This window comes from Kogia breviceps, chromosome 2, assembly GCF_026419965.1.
Source record: "Kogia breviceps isolate mKogBre1 chromosome 2, mKogBre1 haplotype 1, whole genome shotgun sequence".
Lineage (NCBI taxonomy): Eukaryota > Metazoa > Chordata > Mammalia > Artiodactyla > Physeteridae > Kogia > Kogia breviceps.
This window is the reverse complement of record NC_081311.1, coordinates 19,163,258-19,181,563: the sequence shown is the minus strand read 5'-3', so window position 1 is coordinate 19,181,563 and position 18,306 is coordinate 19,163,258. Positions and strand designations below refer to the sequence as shown.

General features: G+C 36.7%; 1 protein-coding gene across 5 annotated transcripts in view; it reads left to right on the top strand.

Annotated features, from left to right (window-relative positions):
- Window positions 1–18,306, top strand: part of SHOC2 (SHOC2 leucine rich repeat scaffold protein) — a 104,678-nt gene that overhangs the window by 29,306 nt on the left and 57,066 nt on the right. The gene's annotated exons all lie outside the window — the stretch shown is intronic.

Sequence of the window (18,306 nt, the reverse complement as noted above, 5' to 3'; positions counted from 1 at the left end):
TTTTTTTCTGTTTTCCTACACAGATGTGTAACTCTCACATTTATATTTTTCTTCAAACAAAAAGTGCCAAGTCAATCATATTACGAAGAAGCCACATTTTCAGAATTACTGGATTGTATGCCCATCAGCAGTCTGTGAGGGTGTAAGTTTCTCTGTGTCCTCACCAGCATGGTTCTTTTTTATTTTTTAATCAGTTTGATAGACATAACATTATTTTTCATTGTATTTGTTAAATAAATATTCTAATAACTAGTGAAGATGTCTTTCTAGCCAGGAGAGGAACTCAAGGTTCATTTGAGCATTTGCTTCAAAATGAAAACATAACTTTGGACTCTATGAAATCCACTTGTCAAACATTGGGTTAGCATACTATCTTACCTTGTCTTTACCCTGAACTACAGCTTAGAAACCACCATCCCAAATTTGATGTTTCTCAATCCTTTGTGTATAAATGTATGTATGTATGTATTTACAGACCATATACATTAATTTGTATGTTTTGAAACTTTATACACATGGAACCATTCTGCAACTTATATGTTTTTGTCTTTTTTAAAAAAACTTTTTATTTTATATTGGAGTATAGTTGATTAACAGTGTTGTGTTAGTTTCACATGTACAGTGAAGTGATTCAGTTATGCATATACACATATCTATTTTTTATCAAATTATTTTCCCATTTAGGTTGTTACATATTGAGCAGAGTTCCCTGTATATAGTAGGTCCTTGTTGGTTATCCATTTAAAATATAACACTGTGTACATGTCAGTCCCAAACTCCCTAACTATCCCTTCTCCCCACCCTTCTCCCCAGTAACCATTAGTTTGTTCTCTAAGTCTGTGAGTCTGTTTCTGTTCTGTAAATAAGTCATTTGCGTCTGTTTTTTAGATTCCACGTATAAGCAATATCATACAATATTTCACTTTGTCTTTCTGACTTCACTCAGTATGATAATCTCTAGGTCCATCCAGGTTGTTGCAAATGACATTATTTCATTCTTTTTTATGGCTGAATAATATTCCATTGTATATATGTACCACATTTTCTTTATCCATTCCTCTGGCAATGAACATTTAGGTTGCTTCCATATCTTGGCTATTGTAAACAATGCTATAATGAACATCAGCGTGCATGTATCCTTTTGGACCATGTTTTTCTCTGGATATATGCCCAGGAGTGGGATTGCAGGATCATATGGTAGCTCTGTTTTTAGTTTTTAAGGAACCTCCATGCTGTTCTCCATAGTGGCTGTACCAATTTACATTCCCACCAACAGTGTAGGAGGGTTTCCTTCTCTCCACACCCTCTCCAGCATTTACTGTTTGTGGATTTTTTTATAATAGCCATTCTGACTGGTGTGAGGTGATATCTCAATGTAGTTTTGACTTGCACTTCTCTAATAATTAGTGATGTTGAACATCTTTTCATGTGCCCCTTGGCCATCTGTATATCTTCTTTGGAGAAATGTCTATTTAGGTCTTCTACCCACTTTTTGATTGGATTCCATGTTTTGATGATATTAAGCCACATGAGCTGTTTGTAAATATTAGAGACTAATCCATTGTCCGTCACATCATTTGCAAATATTTTCTTGCATTCTGTGGATTGTCTTTTCATTTTATTTATGGTTTCCTTTGCTGTGTAAAAGCTTTTGAGTTTAATTAGGTCCCATTTGTTTATTTTTGTTTTTATTTCCATTACTCTGGGAGATGGATTGAAAAAGATATTGCTGCGATTTATGTCAGATAGTGTTCTGCCTATGTTTTCCTCTAGGAGTTTTATGGTGTCCAGTCTCACATTTAGGTCTTTAATCCATTTTGAGCTTATTTTTGTGTATGGTGTTAAAACTTTTTCTAATTATATTTTTTTTTACACATAGCTGTCCAGTTTTCCCAGCACATTTGTTGAAGAGATTGTCTTTACACATTGTACGGTCTTGTCTCCTTTGTCATAGATTAATTGACCATAGGTGCGTGGGTTTATCTGTGGGCTTTCTATCCTGTTCCATTGATCTATATTTCAATTTTTGTGCCAGTACCATACTGTTTTGATGACTATAGCTTTGTAGTATAGTCTGAAGTCAGGGAGCCTGATTCCTCCAGCTCCGTTTTTCTTTCTCAAGATTGCTTTGGCTGTTCTGAGTCTTTTGTGTCACCATACAAATTTTAAGATTTTTTTTCATCTAGTTCTATGAAAAATGCCAATGGCATTTGATAGGGATTTCATTGAAACTGCAGATTGCCTTGGGTAGTATAGTCATTTTGACAATACTGACTCTTTCAATCCAAGAACATGGTATATCTTTCCATCTGTTTGTGTCATCTTTGATTTTTTTCACCAGCATCTTACAGTTTTTGGAGTATGGGTCTTTGGTCTACTTAGGTAGTTTATTCCTAGGTTTTTTATTCTCTTTGATGTGATGGTAAATGGGATTGTTTCTTGAATTACTCTGTCTGATCTTTCATTGTTAGTGTATAGCAATGCAACAGATTTCTGTATGTTAGTTTTGTAACCTGCAACTTTACCAAATTCATCGATGAGCTCCAGTAGCTTTCTGGTAGTAGCATCTTTAGGATTTTTGATGTATAGTATCATGTCATCTGCAAACAGTGAGAGTTTTAACTGCTTTTCCAATTTGGATACCTTTTTCTTCTCTGATTGCTGTAGCTAGGTTTTCCAAAACGGTGTTGAATAGAAGTGGTGAGAGTGGACATCCTTGTCTTATTTCTGATGTTAGAGGAAATGCTTTTAGCTTTTCACCGTTGAGTATGACGTTAGCTGTAGGTTTGTCGTATTTGGCCTTTATTATGTTGAGGTATGGTCCATCTATGCCCACTTCCTGGAGAGTTTTTAATCATAAATGGGTGCTAAAGTTTGTCAAAAGCTTTCTCCTGCATCTGTTGAGATGATCATATGGTTTTTATTTTTCAATTTTTTCATGTGGTGTATCACACTGATTGATTTGCGGATATTGAAAAATCCCTGCATCCCTGGGATAAATCCCATTTCATCTTGTTGTATGATCCTTTTAATATATTGTTGGATTTGGATTGCTAGTATTTTGTTGAGGATATTTGCATCTGTGTTCATCAGTGATATTGGCCTACAATTTTCTGTTCATGTGGTATCTTTGTCTGGTTTTGGTATCAGGGTAACGGTGGCATCATAGAATGAATTTGGGAGTTTTCGTTCCTCTGCAGTTTGGGGGAACAGTTTCAGAAGGATAGGTGTTAGCTCTCCTCTAAATATTTGATAGAATTGACCTGTGAAGCTATCAGGTCCTGGACTTTTGTTTGTTGGAAGTTTTTAAGTTACAGTTTCAATTTCAATGCTTGTGATTGGTCTGTTCATATTTTTTATTTCTTCCTGGTCCAGTCTTGGGAGATTGTACCTTTCTAAGAATTTGTCCATTTCTTCCAGGTTGTCCATTTTATTGGCATACAGTTGCTTGTAGTAGTCTCTTATGATCCTTTGCATTTCTGTGGTGTCAGATGTAACTTCTTATTCATTTTCAATATTATTGATTTGAGTCCTCTTCCCTTTTTTTTCTTGATGAGTGTGGCTAAAGGTGTATCAATTTTGTTTTTCTTTTCAAAGAACCAACTTTTAGTTTCATTGATCTTTACTGTTGTCCTCTTTGTCTCTATTTCATTTATTTCTGCTCTGATCTTTATGATTTTTTCTAGTAACTTCGGGTTTTGATGTTCTTTCTGTAGTTGCTTTAGGTATAAGTTTAGGTTGTTTATTTGAGATTTTTCATGTTTCCTGAGGTAAGATTATATTGCTATAAACTTCCCTCTTAGAACTGCTTTTGCTGCATCCCATAGGTTTTGGATCATTGTGCTTTTGTTTTCATTTGTCTCTAGGTATTTTTTGATTTCCTTTTTGATTTCTTCAGTGATCCATCAGTTGTTTAGTTGGATGTTGTTTAGCCACCACATGTTTGTATTTTTTACATTTTTTTCTTATAGTTTATTTCTAATCTCATAGCATTGTGGTTGGAAAAGGTGCTTGATATGATTTCAGTTTTCTTAAATTTACCAAGGCTTGCTTTTTGTGGCCCAGCATGTGGTCAGTCCTGGAGAATGTTCCATGTACACAGGAGAAGAATATGTATTCTGTGGCATTTGGATAGAATGCTCTATAAATATCAATTAAGTCCATCTGGTCTGATGTGTCATTTAAGGCCTGTGTTTCCTTATTGATTTTCTGTCTGCATGATCTGTCCATTGATGAAAGTGGGGTGTTAAAGTCCCCCACTATTGTTATGTTACTGTTGGTTTCTCCCTTTTTGGCTGTTAGTATTTGCCTTATTTATTGAGGTGCTCTCCTATGTTGGGTGCATATATATTTACAATTGTTGTATCTTGTTGTTGGACTAATCTCTTGATCATTATGTAGTATCTTTCTTTGTCTCTTTAACAGTCTTTATTTTAAAGTCTATTTTGTCTGAGATGAGTATTGCTATTCCAGCTTTCTTTTGATTTCCATTTGCATATAGTACCTTTTTCTATCCCCTCACTTTCAGAATGTATGTGTCCCTAGGTCTGAAGTGGGTCTCTTGTAGACAGCATATATACAGGTCTTGTTTTTGTATCCATTCTTTGACTTTTGGTTGGAGCATTTAATTCGTTTACATTTAAGGTAATTATTGATATGTATGTTCCTATTGCCATTTTCTTAATTGTTTTGGGTTTGTTTTTGTAGGTCTTTTTACTTCCTTTCCTCTTTTGTTTTCTTCTCTTGTGGTTTGATGACCATCTTTAGTGTTGTGTTTGGGTTGCTTTTTCTTCTTTTGTGTGTGTATCTATTGTAGTTTTGGGGTTTGCTGTTTCCATGAGGTTTTGATATAACAGTCTGTATATGTACAAGGTTTGATAAAGTTGCTGATCTCTTCCTGCCTAGAGAAGTTCCTTTAGCATTTATTGCAAAGCTGGTCTGGTAATGCTGTATTTTCTTAGTTTTTGCTTGTCTGTAAAGTTTTTGATTTCTCTGTCAAATCTGAATGAGAGCCTTGCTACATAGAGTATTCTTGGTTGTAGGTTCTTCCCTTTCATCACTTTAAATATGTTGTGCCACTCCTTTTGGCCCTGTAGAGTTTATGCTGAGAAATCAGCTGATAACCTTATGGGAGTTCCCTTGTATGTTATTTGTTGTTTTCCCCTGTTGCTTTTAATATTTTTTGTCTTTAATTTTTGTCATTTAGATTATTATGTGTCTTGGCATGTTCCTCCTAGGGTTTATCCTGCCTGGTACTGTCTGTGCTTCCTGGACTTGGGTGACTGTTTCCTTTCCCATGTTAGAGATGTTTTCAGCTGTTACCTCTTCAAATATATTTTCAGGTCCTTTCTCTCTTCTCCTTCTGAGACCCCTATAATGGAAATGTTGGTGTGTTTTTATGTTGTCCCAGAGGTCTCTCAGATTTTCTTCATTTCTTTTCAATCTTTTTTCTTTATTCTGTTCAGCAGTGGTTTCTACCATTGTGTCTTCCAGGTCACTTATCCATTTTTCTGCCTCAGTTATTCTGCTATTGATACCTTCTGGTGTATTTTTCTCTTCAGTTACTGTATTGTTCATCTGTTTGTTCTTTTAGGTCTTTGTTAAACATTTCTTGCATCTTCTTGATCTTTATCTCCATTTTTTTCCCAAGATCCTGGATCATCTTCACTATCATTATTCTGAATTCTTTTTCTGGAAGGTTGCCTATCTCTACTTCACTTAGTTGTTTTTCTGGGGTTTTATCTTTTTCCTTCATGTGGGACATATTCCTCTGCTGTTTCATTTTGTCTAACTTTCTATGATTGTGGTTTTTGTTCCCCAGGCTGCAGGATTGTAGTTCTTCTTGTTTCTGCTGTGTGCACTCTGGTGGATGAAGCTATCTAAGAGGTTTGTGCAAGCTTCCTGACTTGGGGGAAGGGGTGGTGAGTGGAGCTGGGTCTTGTCCCTCTAGTGGGTAGGGCTGTGCTCAGTAAAACTTTAACCCACTTGCCTGCTGATGGGTGTGGCTGTGTTCCCTTCCTGTTGGTTGTTTGGCCTGAGGTGACCCAGCACTGGTGCCTACAGGCTGTTTGGCGGGGCTCATGGTGGCCTCTGGGAGGTGAGGGTCTTAAGCCAATGAGTACTTCCAGAACTGCTGCGGCCAGTGTCTTTGTTCCCACAGTGAGCCACAACCACCCCTCTGCCTCTGCAGGAGATCCTCCAATACTAGCAGTTAGGTCTGGCCCAGTCTCTTAAGGGGTCACTGCTTTTTTTCCCCTGGGTCCTGGTTCACACGAGACTTTGTGTGTGCCCTCCAGGAGTGGAGTTTCTGTTTTCCCCAGTCCTATGGAAGTCCTGTGATCAAATCCTGCTGGTCTTCAAAGCCAGATTCTCTGGCGGCGACTCCTCCCATTGCCAGACCCTCAGGCAACTGGGAAGCCTGACATGGGGCTCAGATCTTTCACTCGAGTGGGAGAACTTCTGTGGTATAATTGTTTTCCAGTTTGTGGGTTGCCCACACATGGGTATGGGATTTGATTTTATTATGATTGCACCCCTCCTACTGTCATGTTGTGGCTTATTCTTTGTCTTTGGATGTAGGGTATCTTTTCTGGTAGGTTCTAGCATTTTTTTTGTGAATGGTTGTTCAACAGTTAGTTGTGATTCTGGTGTTCTTGTAAAAAGGGGTGCACATCCTTCTACTCTGCTATCTTGAGCTAATTCTGGAAGGAATTTTCTGTTTTTTTGTCTTTTTGTATTTATTGTTTACCATCTCTTCTGAGGTCTGTTTCTGTGTGATTTATTTTTCCATTGGGTAGTTTAACCTTGCCGCAGTGGCTCCTTGTGCAAATATAGAAGTTTTCATACTGTAAATACCTAGAAGTAGAATTGATAGATCAAATGGGTTTACCTGGACATTTTCTAATTCATCAAATTTTTGCCATGTTACTCTCCAAAGTCGTTTTGACTATTGATACTTTTACCAGCAGAGTGTGAGTTCTCAAAGCTCCACTTTCTCCCATGTTGGTTTTAGCAGACTTTTGCACCTGCTAACCTGATGGCAGTTATAGCTTTTCATATTTCTCTAATTACTAGTGCTGTTGAGTATTTAACGGCCTTTTAAATATTTTCTGTGACTTGCCTGCCCACTTCTTAGTGCAGGATTTGCCTTTTCTTAGAAATCTGCTAAGATTTTTATATTTTCTACACTCAAATCCTTTTTTAGAAATGAGTTACAAAGATCTGTTCCTAGTCTGTAGCATGGTCTTTTATTTTATTTTGTTTCTATTATTTCTTTCTCTTTTTTTTTTTTTTTTTTGTGTGTGTGTGTGTGTGTGTGTGCTCTGCGGTCCTCTCACTGTTGTGGCCTCTCCCGTTGCGGAGCACAGGCTCTGGATGCACAGGCTCAGCGGCCATGGCTCATGGACCTAGCCACTATGCGGCATGTGGGATCTTCCTGGACCAGGGCACGAACCCATGTCCCCTACATCGGCAGGCGGACTCTCAACCACTGTGCCACCAGGGAAGCCCTGTTTCTATTATTTCTAATTAACCTTTTAAAACTTGTTAAATTATCACAAACTTAGAAGTTTGGAGTTAAGTAAAATAACCTGTTTTTCCCCAAATTAATTGAGAGTAAGGTGTTCATCTGATGCTCCATCATCCCTGAGTATTTTAGCAGCAGTTCTCTATCCTTTTGGCCTTAGAACAACTTTGTGGTTTTAAAAAAATTATTTGGAACTTCAGAACTTATTTATATAAGGGTTATATTTACTCATATTTACTATATTAGAAATTAAAACTAAGGAATTTAAAAATTAATTTTTAAAAGACATAGTACATGTAACATAAATAAAAATTTTTTTGAAAAATAACTACTTTTCAAAACAAGTGGATTTGTTTCACATTTTTTGCAAATTTCCTTAATGGCTTCCTTAACAGATAATGGCTGAATTCTCATAATTGTTTCAATCTGTTGCAATATGTTATAGTGGCTGAAGAATATGAAGAAAATCAGTCCTCAAACATGTATGTAGTTGGAATATTTTAATAACCTTTTCAGGTAATTGAAGATATTCAATGATAACTGGTTTAAAATGGCAGTGATAATTTCTTGAAGATTAACTGCAATGTAGAATTTAAACCTATATTAATGAATTTTTCCCCTAACTTTTAATTTAGAAATAATTATAGACTCATAGGAAGTTGCAAAAATAACACTTCACTCAGCATCCCTTAATGTTAGCATCTTATATAATTGGAGTACAATATCAAAACCAGGAGATTGACATTGATACTATACTGTTAACTGGACTATAAGACCATATTTGGGTTTTTTGCCTTATTTTATGTGTTTTTGTGTGTGTCTATGATTCTGCATGTTTTTATCCCACATATAGGTTCACAGTTAAGATATGGAATGGTTTCATCACCTCAGAGGAACTCTCCCTCTCTACCTTGTCCTTATCCCCTGAAAATTCCTGTTCCATTCTCCATCTGTATAGTTTCATCAGTTCAAAAAATGTTACATAAATGGAATTATAAAGTATATAAACTTTTCAGATTGACTTTTTCATTAAGCTTAATAGCCTTGAGATCCAGCCAGGTTGTTGCATATATTAGTAGTTCATTCCTTTTTTTTTTTGCTGAGTAGTGTTACCTTGTGTGAATGTACCAGAGTTTAACCATTCACTCACCAAAGGACATTTGGATTGATTCCTTTTTTGGGTGGGGGGGATTACAAATAAATGGTATGAACATTGGTGTACAGGGTTTTTTTTTTTAATTATTTATTTATTTGGCTGTGTAGGGTCTTAGTTGCAGCACGCCGGTTCTTCGTTGCTGTGTGCAGGATCTTCATTGTTGCCTGTAGGATCTTTAGTTGCGGCATGTGTGATCTTTAGTTGCAGCATGTGGGATCTTTAGTTGCAGCACATGAGATGTTTAGTTGTGGCATGTGGAATCTTTTAGTTGCAGCATGTGGGATCTAGTTCCCTGACCAGGGATTGAACCCAGGCCCCCTGCATTGGGAGCATGGAGTATTTATTTATTTATATTTTGGGCTGCATTTGGTCTTTGTTGCTTCATGTGGGCTTTCTCTCGTTGCGGTGAGCTGGGGCTGCTCTTCATTGAGGTGCGCGGGCTTCTCATTGCAGTGGCTTTTCTTGTTGAGCATGGGCTCTAGGCATGCGGGCTCAGTAGTTGTGGTGCATGGGCTTAGTTGCTTCTGCGGCATGTGGGATCTTTCCAGACCAGGGCTCAAACCCATGTCCCCTGCATTGGCAGGCAGATTCTTAACCACTGGGGCGTGCGGTCTTAATCACTGGACCACCAGGGAAGTCCCAGTGTACAGGTTTTTTGTGTGTGCACAAATTTTCATTTTTCTGAGGTAAATGCCAAAGAGTGAAATGCTGGATTTATATGGTTAGTTATAAGTAATCACTAAACTATTTTTTCAGAATTTTTGCATTCACCTCTGTTTACCTTCCCACCAGCAGTATATAAGATATTTGGCTTCTCTGCATTCTTGTCTGCATTTGATGTTATCACTATTTTTTATTTATTTAAGGTGCTCTGACAGAGTGTAATAATATTTCATTGTGGTTTTAATTTTCACTTTCCTAGTAGCTAATGATGTTGAACTATTTGCCATATGTATCTGCTCTTTGGTGAAATGTTTACGTCTCTCTTTTGCCCATTTTTCAGTTGGGTTGTTTTTTTAATGTTGAGTTTTGAGAGTTCTTTATGTGTTTAGATGTAAGACCTTTGTTGAATATGAGGTTTTCAAATATTTCCTCCCATAGCTTGTCTTTCCATCCTTATAACAGGGTCTTTTGCAGTGCAAAATTTTAAATTTTTAATGAAGTTCAGTTTATCAATCTTTTTCTTTTATGGGTTGTACTTTTGGTGTCATGCCTGTGAGATCTTCACCTGGCTCTAGGTCCCAAAGATCTTCACCTGGCTCTAGGTCCCACCTTCCTTGGCTTACAGGGGCTCTGTCTGACTTCCTTTGCTAGGGAATTGGACACCCTCTTGTGTGGACACTCTTCTCATCTGCTTGGGATTCTAATTCCCTTTGTGGTTTCTTCATAGATTTTTTAGGAATGTGGTTTTTAATTTCTACATATTTGTGAATTTTTCAGATTTCTTTTTGTTGATTTTTAATTTTATTACTTTGTGGTTGGAGAATGTATTTTCCATTTTACTTACAGAAACTTAAAATTTTATGTTCCGAAATATAGTTTGTCCTAGACAGTGTTTTCTGTTCACTTGAGAAGAGTGTGAATATTCTGCTGTTGTTTGGTGGAGTATTGATAAATGTCTCTTAGGCCTAGTTGGCTTATAGTGTTGTTCAGGTCTTCTATTTCCTTGTTGATCTTCTGTCTAGTTGTTCTACTTAGCATTGAAAGTAGGGTATTGAAGTCACTATTATTGTTGAATTATCTGTTTTTTTTTCCTTCAATTCTGTGAGTTTTCACTTAATATATTTTGATGCTCTGTTAGGTGCATATGTGTTTGTAATTGTTTTATCTGCTTGATGGATTTACCCTTCTATTGTTATAAAATGTCCCTTGTCTTTAGTAATAATTTTTGTCTTAAAGTCTGTTTTGTCTGGTTAGTATTATTTTTTTTCATCATTTTACTTTCAATCTATTCATGTGTTTTAATCTAAACTGTATCTCTTGTAGACAGCATACAGTTGGATCACTTTTTTTAATCCATTCTATGAACTAATGGCTTTTAATTTGAGGGTTTAATTTTATCTATTTACATTTAGTTATTGATCAGGTAGAATTTGCACCCTGCTACTTTATTTGTTTTCTGTGTGTCACATCTTTTTTGTTTCTCTTTTCCTCCATCACTGTCTTCTTCTGTGTTAGATATTTTTTAGGGTACTTTTTAAATTATTTTGTTGTTTTTTTAGTGGCTGTCCTACAGTTAACATATTAAGTCATAAGAATCTAGTTTGGATTAAACCAAGTTAATTTCAACAGTCTACTTAAACATGTGCCTATATAGCTAGCTCCACTACCCCCACCTTTTGCTGTTATTGTCATGCAAAATTACATCTTCGTACATTGTGTGCCCATCAACACATTTATAATTATTGCTTTGTGTAGTTCTCTTAAAATGGATAGGTTAAAAAAGCTATGGGCAAGAAATACATTTATAGTGTCTTTTATATTTATTTTTTTAGTTACTTTTGCCAGTGCTCTTTATTTGTATTTGAGTTATTGTCTAGTACCCTTCCATTTCAGCCTGAAGGACTCACACTAGCATTTCTTGTAGGGCAGGTCTGCAACAAATTCTTTTAGTTTTTGCTTATCTGGGAATGTTTTAACTTTACCTTTATTGAAGGGTGGTTTTGCTGCATATAGAATTCTTGACAGTTTTTTTTGTTTGTTTGGTTTTCTTTCAGAACTTTGAATATGTCTTCCCACTGCCTTTGGCCTCCATATTTTCTGAAAAGAAATGACTTGTGGAAGTGACTGTTAATCTTCTTATGTCTCATACATGATGACTCGCTTCTCTTGCTGCTTTCAAGATTTTTTTTTTGTCTTTGTCATTTAGCAGTTGGTAAGGATGTGCCTATGTGTAGATCTCTTTAAGTTTATTCTGCTTGGAGTTTGTTCAGCTTCTTGGAGGTGTAGATTAATGTTTTTCTTCAAAACTTGGAAGGAAATTTTTGGCCCTTATTTCTTCCAGTATTTCTGCCACTTTCTCTCATTGTCTCCTTCCAGGACTCTATTTATGTGTATTATTATTTAAAATGTTCACTTGATGGTGTGCGCAGATCTTGGATGCTCTGTGTATTTTTCTTCATTCTTTTTTCTTTCTATTCCATATTTTTTCTTTTTATTCCTCAATGGATAATATCAATTGACCTATTTTGAGTTCATTGTTTCTTCTGCTTGCTTATATCAGCTGTTGAATCTTTCTAGAGAATTTTTCATTTCTACAGTTCAAAGTTATTGTACTTTGAACTCTAGAATTTTATTTTTTTAGTAACTTTTTTTCTCTTTATTCACATTCTCTGTTGGGTGAGACATTTTTCTCTTGCCTTCCTTTAGTTCTATAGACATGTTTTCTTTTAGCTCATATTTAAAATAGATGGCTTAAAGTCATTGTCTAGTAAGTCCAACATCGGAATTTCCTTAGGGACAGTTTCTGTTGTTTGCTTTTCTTCCTGTGTTTGGGCCATTCTTTCTTATTTCTTTGCCTATCTTGTAATTTTTTATTGAAAAACTTTGTTTGGACATTTAAAATAGGAAATATACATTTAAATGAGCATCTTAGATAGCATAAAAATGTCCAAATAACGGAAACTTTAAATAACAAAATGTGACAATTATGGAAATTAGATTTTGCCCCCTTTCTGGTGGTGTTTATTGTTCCTGCTTATTGTGGTTGCTGTTGGTTTAGTGACTTTTTGAACTAATTCTGTTTCTTGTGGCCACTGAAGTCACTATTTGGTTAGCTTAGTGGTTGGCTAATGATTGGTCATAGATTTCTTTAAATGCCTGCAACCAGTAAATCTCCCAGTCTTTGCCAAAGACCTCTGTGTGTATTAGGGCATACCTTCAGCACTCATCCAGGCAGTTAAGTGCCTTAGCTGTTGCTTCCTGCTCTTACACAGCTCTAAAGTTAGTCAAAAGTGATACCTTGGGGCCTTCTCAGGTCTTTGCTGAGCGTACACATAGCTCTAGCCATGCACATAGCATTGAGCGTGTACATAAGCTTCTAGATTCCCAGGAACGTGGGAGCTTTTCAAAGTTCCTATGATATCTCATTCTCAGGTTTTCTTTTCAAGCTTTTTGATTAGTCTGTTTGCCCCAACTATTGTTCACTGCCTTAAGCAGCTGTGAGGATAAAATACTCTCCTGTAATTGTTTTCAACAAACATCCTGTTGGGGAAAAGGTCTTTTGCACTGACTAAGTTCTGAGTCAAATCAAATAGAGATAGTGTTGCAAATGGGGTCTTTCCAGGAGCCACCAGACAGGTCAAATAGTGATAATTTGGAGGGTTTGTTGGTGAATGAAGCTTTGAATGAGCTCCAGCTTTGTTCTGTTCCGTCTCGTGTCTGCTAAGCTGAGCCGGGAATGTGGACTGTAATTTTTCAAGGCTGTCACAGATTTGGAGAGCAGGGGAAGGGACTAGGGCAAGTTAAAATGTCACAAAGCTTGTTGTTCTTACTGAGATGCTTGCTTTTTTTCTTTCTGTAAATGCATCCTGGGTGCAAGCTCTTGGCTAATATTGAGAGTTCTGACAGAGTTTATTCCAACTGTTTTTGCCAGTTTTCTTGCTGTTTTTGTGGAGGAGAGAATTTTCAGAGTTACTTACTGTACTGTTTTCTCTGATGTCACCTCCACTTGGCTTTGACATCCTGTGCTGACAGGCCTCCATGTTTGGAGTCCTCCCAAACTTCCACGCCACCTCACCCAGACTTTGACTCCCCCTGCCAGACAACTCTGCATGGATGACCTCTTCACCTTGCTTGGACTCGTAACTTTCCATGCCATGCCACCTACCCCTTAACCACCCACCCTTCCATGTAGACATGTTCCTCACCATTCTTAGATTCCAGTATCACACACTAGTTTGTCACCACCTGTGGATGCTCTTCTTGTCCCAATAAGACTGATTCTCCACGCTGAGCCATCTCCCTATGAGGATACCCATCCCCACCTCACTTGAACTCTAATACCTCTTGTGGGTTACCAGTACATGTTGATATCCACCCTGTCCTGCTCAGGCTCTGATACCCTATTCTGAGCTGCCCCTTGTGGGATTGTCTGTCTCATTTCACCCAGGCTCTGAAATCCAAGATGCAATGGATCTTCTATACTTATACCCTCTTTAATCTGCTTGGGCTCTGACTCTTTTCTGCTGTGGGACATTTTGATTTCTCACCTCCCACGATCACTCGGGTGGATGCCCAACTTGCTCTGCAACATTCAGTTGCTTTAGTATTGAGTTGTTCAGGATGCAGAGTAGATGTGCTTAATTTTTTGACATTCAAAAATGTTATTACAGTTTTACTAAAGAAATAAGAAAAACACAGATCCTAAAAGGAACAAAGAGAATATATAAAAGACAAGTATACTGCTGTTGTGAAAGTTAACAAGAATTTGAGGTGTAAAGATTTACCTAGGAACTTAAAATAAAACCAGTAATTAAAAAAAAATCATGTTATATCGTGACGGACATTCGTAAGAGCTCCTCCCAGGAGGAGGAGGCTAGATACCTAGCCTAATCAGAAGACTATAGGAAAGACTTTGTGGCAAAAGTGATTCCTAGAAGTCTCAAAAGATGTTTATGGGTTCATCTGGAAAGGTGGTGCCTGGAAAAGGAACAGGTGTGAATGGGGAAGACATACATGCAGAGGAGGAAACAGCAAGAGTATAGGTATGGACACAGGAAGCAGTACCTTCTGTTCAGGAAACAATACAGATGAGGATAGTGTATACAGAGTATGGCCAGGGAGACTAGGGAGTAAATGTGGAGAGGAGGAAAAGATCATCCCCACAGAAGGAGCAGTCCAAGCAAAGATATGGTTATATGAAAGCATTTTAAGCCTACTGTGTCAATAGTATGGTAAGACTGGAATGGAGAATATATTAAGGGTACAAAAGGTAAACATGTAAAAGATAGATTGGAGCCTGATTATGGAGAAACCTAATGTGTGTTTATACATATGTGTAGTTATTATGTATGTGTACTTATTTGTTTGTGTGTTGAGTAGGGGAGTGACTTCAAATCAGTGATTTAGCCTGAAGATGCTTAGTCTGGCATCACTGGTTGGGATGGAGCAGGGGTTGCTGTTTAGAATTTAGAGTCAGGGAGGTGAATTTGGAATCTTAAGTAATAGCCTAGTGAAAGTTAAGAATATGGTAAGAGTTGTAGGGATTGGGCACAATAAGAACTAACACAGAGTTTGAGACACTTGGGAATTGATCATTCGAGGAAGCCAGAGGGAAAAGAAATAGAAAAAGCTAAAACTTGGTGTAGAGATTGGATTATTGTTTAGGATTTAAAATTAAAACTGTGAAGAAGTAATTGGTTTAAGAAATGCTGGGATGGTCAAAGGAGAAATTATCGGCAAGCTCAGATCCAAAAGTGGGACTTGTGACCCAAGTTGTTAAGATGTTAAGAATTGATTGATTGGCAGCTCACAATGTAAGAGTCTTACATTGTGAGGACACATGGGAAGATGACTGAGCCTGAAGACAGTGAACACAAAGGAGAATGCGATACAGAACTCTAGTGGGTAGAGGGGAGAAGTGTTTGGAACTTTAATGACTTGAGAATGGCATGAGAAAAGGCTAAGTTTATTTAAACCTTAGGCCTCATGTATAATATGGACAGTAGAGATTTGATATGATCAGTGGAAGATTAAAAACCGAGAGGATAAACCAACATGAAGCCAGTGACTTATGATTAGGGGCTAGTTAGCACCAAAAGACTAAGAGTGTTCCACTTATGAGACTTTGTTCCCCTTATATAAAGGAAACAGCAAGCTATGGATTTCAGTATGTTGCTCCCTTTGTGTGTCAAGCAGGTTTCAGCTAAGGTTACTCACTATTTTGTTAGGTTTCCCAGAGATTTCTACTTGCTGTTATAGGATGAAAAAAATTAAGGAATATATGAATTGGAATTTTTCAATTAAAAAAATTGAGCGTATCAGTTCATTGTAATTCAGCATTGTTCTTTTTTTCCTTCTGCATTAGTCTGCTTTGCTTACTTATTAGTACAATATGTTGCTAGTTTAATTTTATCTTTTATGCATGGCATCATTAATTCAGGTGCCCAGTGAGAACTAGATAAAAGTTTACTTAGATAATAGTGTCCTTTTTATGTAAAAAACACTCACTGTTTTCTCTTTCTTCACATCTCCCTTGGGATTTTCTTGGTAGTATTTCCTTTCAGGTCCAAAGTTTGGACAGAAGTTTTTGAATTCGTAATTAGAATGTTTCCTTAATAATAGGGAATAGTAATAAATGGATTAGAAATGTGAGACAAAAAGTAATCTTTTCAAGTCAGTACCTGCAGGGTATAAAAGATATTTTAGGATAATTATTTTCAATTATATGAAAAAAATTTATTAAAATTCGCTGCCTTTCTGTTTCCTCTGTTTCTGTTTTTCAGTGTTCCCCAAACAAGTTGACAAACAGCTGTGACAGAAGCAATCTTAAAAGAAACAAAAGTCTCAAGTTGAATAGTATATGTCATAATAGTATATGTCATATATGTCATAATATCACTCAGTGAAATCCTTCGTATCTTGTTATTGTAGTGGTAACTCTTGAGAGGTGTGGGAAATGACACAATTCTATATTGTGCCTTCTATATTTTTCATTTTAGGTTTTGTTTTATTGAGGTATAAAAGGTATTTTGAAACTGATCATTTATATTTACTAAAGGGAAGGAATTCTAAAAAATTATTATCTGGGTTTTTTCATTTGTTCTTTCATTTATGTGGTAAATACTTAATGGGCATCTAGTATTGGCCAGGTTCTAGACTCTGAATATACAACTGTAAACCAGACAATCAGAAGTCCTCGCTTTCAGAGAGCCCACATTCTTGGGGGAGAGGGAGACAATAAACAAAATCAATTATTAAGTATATTTTTTGCCAGGTAGTGAGTGCTGTGAAGAAAAATAAAGCAGAGCAAGAAGAATAGGAAAGAGATATTTCTATTTTATATGTTGTAGTTAAGTAGGGAACAAGCAATGTGGATATTTGGGAGAAAGGACTCTATAGAGAGAGAAAGGACTAGAGCATGAAAGCCTCTTGAAGGTCAGAGTAAGAGCCTGGGAAACCATCAGATTTTTTTAAAGTAAAAGAGTGACATAATCAGGCTTAACAGTTAAATGGATCACAGTGATTGCTAAGAGAACAACAGTCTGTTAAGGGGGTAAAAATGGAACCTAGGAGGCCAGAAGGCTACAATCCAGGCAAGAGGTAATGGGGGCTTTTAAATGCAGAGGTAGTAAGAAGTGGTTGGATTCTTGGTAGATAGAGCAATGGTGTTTTCTGATGGATTGGGTGTCAGATTGAGTGAAAGAAAAGTCAAGGAAGCCTCCACGGTTTTTGGCCTGAGCATTTGAAAGGATGCATTTGCCATTTACTGAGATGGAGAAGAAGATTGAGGAGATGGAACACATTCAGGAGTTCAATTTAAGTCATCTTAATTTGAGATGCTTGTTACATATCCAAGTAGAGATGCCAAATAGGCAACTGGATATACAGATCTCTGGAGTTAAGGAAAAACATCCAGGTTGCAGATGGTATTTGAGCATTGAGATCGTGTAGGTAGCATTAAAATAATGGGACTGGGTGACATCATCTAGTCCCTACTAAAAAGTGAGTACAGACAGAGAAGAGATGTGAGTCCTGGGATTTTCTAATGTTTGGAGATTGCGAAGATGAGAAGGAACCAGCATAGGATACTGAGGAGTGCCAGTGAGATACCAAGGGAGAGTGGTATCCTGGAAGCCAATTGTAGAGTGTTTCAAGGAGAGAAGGTTGATCAGTCTTGTTAAATGCTGTCGATAGTTTTGAGTAAGACAAGGATGAGGAACTGACTGTTAGACTTAACAGTGTGGAAATGCTGAAAGTTTTTTATTAATATATCAAAATATAAACTCTGAAAAATATTGTCTGCTTTTATGTGAAGAGGAAAAGGAATATAGTCATGTTTAGAACTAGAATTATTTGGGGCAGGAGTCCTTAGTAGTAAGTTAGTTCAAAACAAATAAAATTTGTGACTTTCTGGTTCTGAGCCTACATGAGAAAAAAAGGCTGCTATAGCCTAAAATATGATCTAGCTAATATACAGCATTGACATTGTGTCCAAATCAGTATAACTTTTCTTAAGTTGTGAGCTCCCAGGGAACAAAAACTCTGTTTCCTCAATTCAGTTAATATAACACTTAACATGGTACCTAACTTCGTGGGAAGATACAAATAAGTGTGATTCTTGTAAATGATTTTAATAAGTTAAATTCTTATGTATTTATATAGGAAAGAATTTATAATAATTTACTCAAGTAGCTGGGTATGTTATACGTGGAAATAACTTATCCATTAGATATGTATGTATGGTATAGTAGAATGCAGTAGCAGAAAGATTCCTAGAAAGTAAAGCTTTGGTTCATTCCTGCCTCTGCCACTGATTGACTCTGTGTTGAATGAGGAATCAAAGACTTGGCTATCTAGAATCATCTGTCAGTTACCTAGTTAGGTGACAAGAAAATGTTTATGTTGGCATTAAAAGGATAGTAAAGTCATCTTCTGTGCAATGATTTCTTAAAACACTTTTCTC